General features: G+C 43.6%; 1 protein-coding gene across 1 annotated transcript in view; it reads left to right on the forward strand.

Moving 5' to 3' along the window:
- The first annotated feature begins 3,458 nt into the window (after positions 1-3,458).
- DCBLD1 (discoidin, CUB and LCCL domain containing 1) overlaps positions 3,459-6,251 on the forward strand; it is a 36,693-nt gene continuing 33,900 nt past the window's right edge. The window contains exon 1 of the mRNA XM_010165747.2: positions 3,459-3,474. The gene's annotated coding sequence lies outside the window, so the exon portion shown is untranslated. The remainder of the gene's footprint in view (positions 3,475-6,251) is intronic.

A 6,251-nucleotide genomic window follows, 5' to 3' on the forward strand; every position in this document is an offset into this window, starting at 1 on the left:
ATTCTATGATTCTATGATTCTAATGAACTTCTCAGTGCATTCTCAGTACCTCAGCACTTGAGGTGAATAATGTGGATGTGTATCTTAAAGTAGGCAGATAGTTGTTGGAAAACAAAAAACAAAACAACTTTCCTCTTGCAAGAAGGGGACCCTATGCTTAAGATTCCTCTGAAATTTCCATAAATGTGTAGCTCTGTTCTTGTTTCTGTTTCCAAAACACACAGGCTAATAAAACATTGAGGTGGTCAATCACAGCAATATGCCACCTCCATAAAAGAAAAGCATTGACAAATATTAAATGCAGTTATGCAGTGAATAAATAAATGAATTTATAATTACAAATATCTTTTGTTGCAGCAGTTAAAAAGGCATAGAAGTTTTCTCACACCCACAACCTCGGGAGAGCTTTATTTAAAGTGCTGAAAAGCAAATTCCAGTGCTGAAACTCGCTTCCCTGGAGGACAATGTTTGGGAATACTCTTTAAGTCCTGGAAGCAGTGACTAGAACATACTTATTTTTGACATGTACTCTGGTACTGTCTGTCTTTCTCAGATTCTGATGGAACCAGATAGTGATCCTGAAAAGTGAAGGCAAACCTAGTTTGCTACTGTTTGTGTATTTAATGGAAGCAAAGCAAGAAAAGTGTATGATACTATTTACATTTTTCTGTAAACTTTGTCCCTTACATGATGCAGGATCTTGTTCTTTACAGAATGCAGCAACCTCTAATTCCTGTGTCCTCATAAATAATCCATAGGAAAGGAACTACCAGGCTGTAGCTGCTGTTCTCTTCTTTTGGCTCTGTGGTTTCTATGGTAGTCTGAATCGTCTTGACACTGAGGTCTCCTCGTGTAATTGCAGCCAGGTAGTGTTAGTCTTCATCCTGACACAAGTCCCCAAGATGTATATGCACAGGAGATGTCTGCTCTCCAGAAAGTTACTTGATTAAGCAGAAAAATTAATCAAAACTTTACAGATAAAGTAAAACTTGGAAGAGTCTCAGTGTGGGAGTTTTGGGTTCACATTTGAGTTCATTTAAGTAAGACTTACTCTATTATGTGTTAAGATTGCCAACTTGAATGCTGAATGTATGGTTCCCTCTTCAGTGGAACATGGCTTCCTGTTGATGGAAGAAGTTGCTCGTTAGGAGATTTCTGCTTTCTTTTGACATTCTAGCAGCTAAATAAATAAAATCCCAGGCCTCACTAGGTTTTTGTCTTTGCAAACTTCTGCAGAGCCAAGAGGTTTCTGTGGTAGTAAAGGCTGCTCAGGTTGTTTGTGGCAATCCAGCAAAGTCAGTCCCAGGTAGGCTAGCAGAGCTGTGAAGATTTCCTTGGCTATTGGCATATGGCTCTGCCTGCAATTCCTAAAAAACTCTACCTTAGAAAAACAGTAGTACAGTTGGAAGCTACTTTGCTAGATAAGGCACTTGGAATGGTTTGTCAGGGATTTTTTTTTCTATACTTTATGATGGCAATCCAACTGGTACCAAAATAATTTCTTATGTGTTTGAGGCAGAGCATCTCCTGAGGCTGGCTGCAGGGGACACTCTGAGGAAAGCCAGACCCTGGCCACAGCCCAAACGGCTGGGGGTGAAATGCAGCTGGGCATGTAGTGGGAATTTGTGATTTATGGAACCACTGTGGAACCAATTGGAGATCATTTGCTGCTTTCTCATTCCTACTTTAAGAGGGACATTACAGTAAATAATGTCTGTGAAGAGGAGGGAAACAAATGCTGTGGTTTGTTTGACCTCCTTCTCCTTTTGAATCCCTTTGAAGTTGGTAAGTAAATAATTTGGGCAACAAAATCAGCACTCCACAGCGTTCCTTTGTTTCTTCTGCTGCTTTACCTTCCCTTCCTGCTCTCTGCCCTCCTCCCAGCCACTGCTTGGTTAGCTTGAGCAGCAAAATGGGTGTCCTGAGGAACTGCTGCAGTACAGGAGTTAAAACGTTTCCTGGGAACCTAATAGAGTCAAACAAATTAAAATGCAATTCAAAGAAGAAGTTTACACAATATTTATTTTTCCTTTTTCAGTAGGACATACTGCAAAGTGGGGGACTTCTTCCCTTCAGAAGATATTAATAATAATTTAAAGGCTATGGAAGACTGCAGTCACTGTTTTCCCACATGAATACAAACTTGCCTTAATTCTCAGCGGTTTCTTTCGTTATTTGAAAATAGCAGTCTCCACAAAATATGCAGCCTCTCCAAAAGATGGACTTCTGAAAAAAAACTGCTTTATATATCATTTGTATAGTTCTTTACAGGCAGGGCTCAGCTAGCTGCTCTGCTGGTGCAGATGACATCTGCCCTGAAATTAGTGGTTTGTGAAATCCTCAAATGCACGGTCACCCCACCACCACCTCTCATGACTCCTGCAGCTCTGGGCCCTGGCACTGTCAGGGAGGCAGGTGGAGGACTAAGGGTCCTGGCCTGCCCAGTAATACCTTGGGCCCATGGTGTCACTCTGCGTTTTTGTTACTTGCTTGAGTCCACTGCTGGGAAAAGCACAGAGGTCTGACATCTTCATGGTTCTCTGGAGAAGTTTAGGTCCCGATGGTGTGGTGATCTCCCTCTTCCGTTGTAAAGGCTCAGTAAAGAGCTGATGCTATTGACCCACGTTTGTCAGTGAAGAAGTTAGAGATTAAGCACTTAATTCTGGGTTTTACTCCATCACCTCAGAAAGCATGAAAGTACAAACCCGTTCATGTTTGCAGCGTGCATTATTTTGTTAGTGGTGAAGGTCAGAGTAGCTGTATGAAATCCTAGTGTTGTCAGACCACGCTGGTGGATTTGGATGGTATCTGGCCAAAAAACTTGGTATTTTCTGGTATCCCACATGAGCAAGGAGGGCACAGGTTTGACTGTAAAGAGTTGATTTCTTTTTTAGGTACTTCTCTGTTCATATGCGTAACTTGAATTTTCTTTCAAACCTGGGCACAGAACTCCTTCTGGACTTAGTTATTATTGTATCTTTTAATAAGCTGGAGTTATTACTTCAGGGATAGCAACATGGAAGATGATACGAGTCTCATTTCTCCTCATGGGGATTCTCATCAGAGCTTGCAGAGCCGTACCCTCAACTCAGTGGCATTTTCTTCATTTTAGCTGTGTCCCTTTCCAGCTGTGGCTCTCCAGAAAACACTGCTTTTTGTCTGAATCTAAAATTTAAGTATAAAAACTCTGTTTTCTGCTCTCTCCTCTCATGGGAAGGAGGAGTTGGGAAGCAAAAAGGTCAGGCTGGCAGCCCCCCACCAGCTCTGTGCCCCAGCCTCCAGGTGGGATAGGGGGAGCGCACCTTGCCCCAAGCACCACCAAAGGGATGTCAAGCTGAGAGAGAGGAGGCAGAGAGAAATAAAGTTGCTTTGGGGATCTTCATCCTGATGGGAAGAGACCAGCAGCCAAGGGGGAGCAGGTAGCAGGAGTCTGTAGCCAGAGAGGCCAAGAGAGAAATGCTGGTGCCCAATGGGGCTTGTGCAGCAGAGTGGAAGAGGGCAGGGAGCTGCTGGCTGTCTGCATGAGCATGCCTAGGTGTAACACGTATTTAGCACTGGAGCAAGTCCAAGTCCGTTATTAATTGCTTAGTGAGGGTGAATCAGAAGGATGAAAAAGGCAGCTGTTTGCTGCCAGGATATTGTAGCAATGCTTTTGAAGACGTTCTTTGATATCAAGCTACATAACTGTTTTGTAGTTGGTGATATAAACATGTTTAATGAAAGGTGCAGCACATGGAAACATTTTAAACCAGTTATTTGAAAAACTGTAGCCTCTTCCCTAACTCAGAGGGCAGTATGCTGAGTGCTTGGCTGAAGACACTGTGCACATCCAGTCGTGCATGTGAGCAAGGGTTAGAAAGGCCCGGGGAGTGCAGGAGTCAGAGGCCAGGGCTCGGCTCGTGCACTGGGCTTGGGAAGATATGGGAGGAGAGAGTTGGCCCAGCCAAGTGATTTTGGGTGGCAGGAGCCAGCATTGATTTCAGAGATCTCTTAACTCTGCTGTTTCTGGGACCAACACCATTTTGCGAAAGCCACAGTATCTGTCGAGGGCTGTGTTCAGGGTAGCTCATGGTGTGGGGCTGGAGCTTGTTTGTGGGCATTGATTTCATCACCTACATCCTTCCTTGACAGGTTAGATCCTGGAGGGAGCCCTCCTGCCCGTGAGCCAGCAGCCATGCTTAGACCCAGCCCAGAAGCAGCTGCCTGGAGATACTCCTTCACATTGTCCCACACACACCAATCATGCATGTGTCTGAGGATGGAAAATGGTGCTACCTGCAGCCACCTGGTACCTCCTCTCGCCCTCTCCACAGGGACATACGCCGGTGTCCTCTGGAGGAGTCCCAGGCTTGGTTTCACACACATGTGCTGCTCTTGGCAAGCACTGTGTGAGAAGAGAGGGCAAGGTGCAAGCAGTGTGCCTGCTGCTGCGGCAGGAGGTGTTGGTCGTGGTTCTCACTTCTTGAGGAGTTATTTCCATCGTCTGCCACAGGAGACTATTTTTGTCTGTGGTAAACAGTCTTAATTCCAGTGCTGTGTGATCTTTGGTACAACCTCAGCATAGGCCAACGGGCAGGCACCCACAATCCAGAGACCACGATCTTGATCTTGATTCAAATGCCCGTGGGAACTTGGTTTACAAAGCATGTTTGATGTGCTCTTAGTAACTCCTGGTGCTGAGGAGAGGTCTTATTAAATCTAAGCATGTTTAGACTTTCTGGCTGCTGAATATCTTGTGCTCAAATATTTTGCTTTGCTCCCGTCCAGTGAGAAGTGATGAAACCTGGATGTCTGAGGCAAAGCTGCCAGCTTTTTGCCAAATGGGGTGATAGAAAGCAGTTCTCAGAAGTAATGCTAAGTGAAAATTTAGTGTTAGCAAGAAGTCCTGTGTTGAACTGACTGGTTGAATACACATATTTCCATCCAGAAGAGCTGTGCTTATAGAAAAGAGTGCAACACCAGGTATTTAAAACATAGTTTTTGTAAGCAGTTGTGTTTTTAAGCTCAGTGTATTTGAGGTTTGGACAATACATGTGGAAAATAATGGTAGTATTCTTCACATTTTTCATTTGAAAATGTGAACAGGTGTATTTTTTTAATTCCTTTAAAGTTACCTCTATTTCAAAGCCTGTGGTATATAATGGGGTTATATTTTCAAGTTTTTTACTACATTTAGTCATTAAATCTCTCTTTGAATGAATTATCAGATCCTGAGTTTTATTCTACCTTCCCTCTGTATCTTCAGACTACTTCCCTGGGGTGCATTTTCCAGCAAATGTCAGTTTAAGATTTTCCTTGCTCCGGCAATCTTGTTGAGCTGCAGTCAGGCTTCTCTGTAAGAAGCAATAGTTACTAGGACTTGGTTGAGTTTTTGGACGTTGCTTTGGTCCTTGTAGCAAACAAGCTTTTCCCATGACCTTTTCCTTTGAGGCAGGTAGGCAGAGCAGAGGCAGCAAGGGACGTTATAGGTGCAGGATGATGCTGCGCTTGCCTCTCATCACCTGGAGTGTTTGAAAGACCATGGTTCACCAATGAAAAGCCAGAAAATAACATTTATACTTTCTTGGCTCAAAAGATGTTCTGTGGTTAATGCGTTTCAATGCTGACTCAAAGGCAGATATTAAAAAAAGGAGTTTCCCTGGGAACAAGACCTCGTATAACCTTGACAGAGGAGGATGGCAGGCTGAGGTCTCTGGTGCACAGTTTTTCCTGTACACTTTCTGCAGAAATATAATGTTTTGTGACCTAGACAGTTGTCAGGCTCTTACTATGATAGCGATGTCTTTTCAGCTTTTCGAGGAGAGTTTTGTACCACAGAGGATCCTTGGGATTGTACCGAGGTGACACAGGCGAGAACGTAGCTCAGTGTGATGAAGACTGTATGAACACTAGACTTTTCATTTTAAGGGGTTCATCCCCATTACGTTTTGTTGTGGCTGTATACCTTTTCTCCTTATTTTCCCTTTTCTTTCACAATAAGGGTAAGTTGCAAACCAAGCTCCAGATTGTAGTTACTTTATTTTTCATCAGCTCAGCCAAAGTAAATGCATACAGTTAGAAACATGAAGTTTAAATCAAAGGCCACGGGCAGTTCTTTTTTACTACACAGCAGTCAGCTATACAGGCAGCAAGGTTGTCCTGTGTCCTGCTTGAAGTGATCTGGTTTTACACTGCCTGGACCTCTGTGGACCCCTCTCTTGGTTCAGAAAGTTGATAGCTTCTACACTGTATTGCTCCTTATATCTTTATTC

The sequence above is a fragment of the Antrostomus carolinensis genome, unplaced genomic scaffold (genome assembly GCF_000700745.2).
Source record: "Antrostomus carolinensis isolate BGI_N321 unplaced genomic scaffold, ASM70074v2 scaffold1274, whole genome shotgun sequence".
Classification (NCBI taxonomy): Eukaryota; Metazoa; Chordata; class Aves; order Caprimulgiformes; family Caprimulgidae; genus Antrostomus; species Antrostomus carolinensis.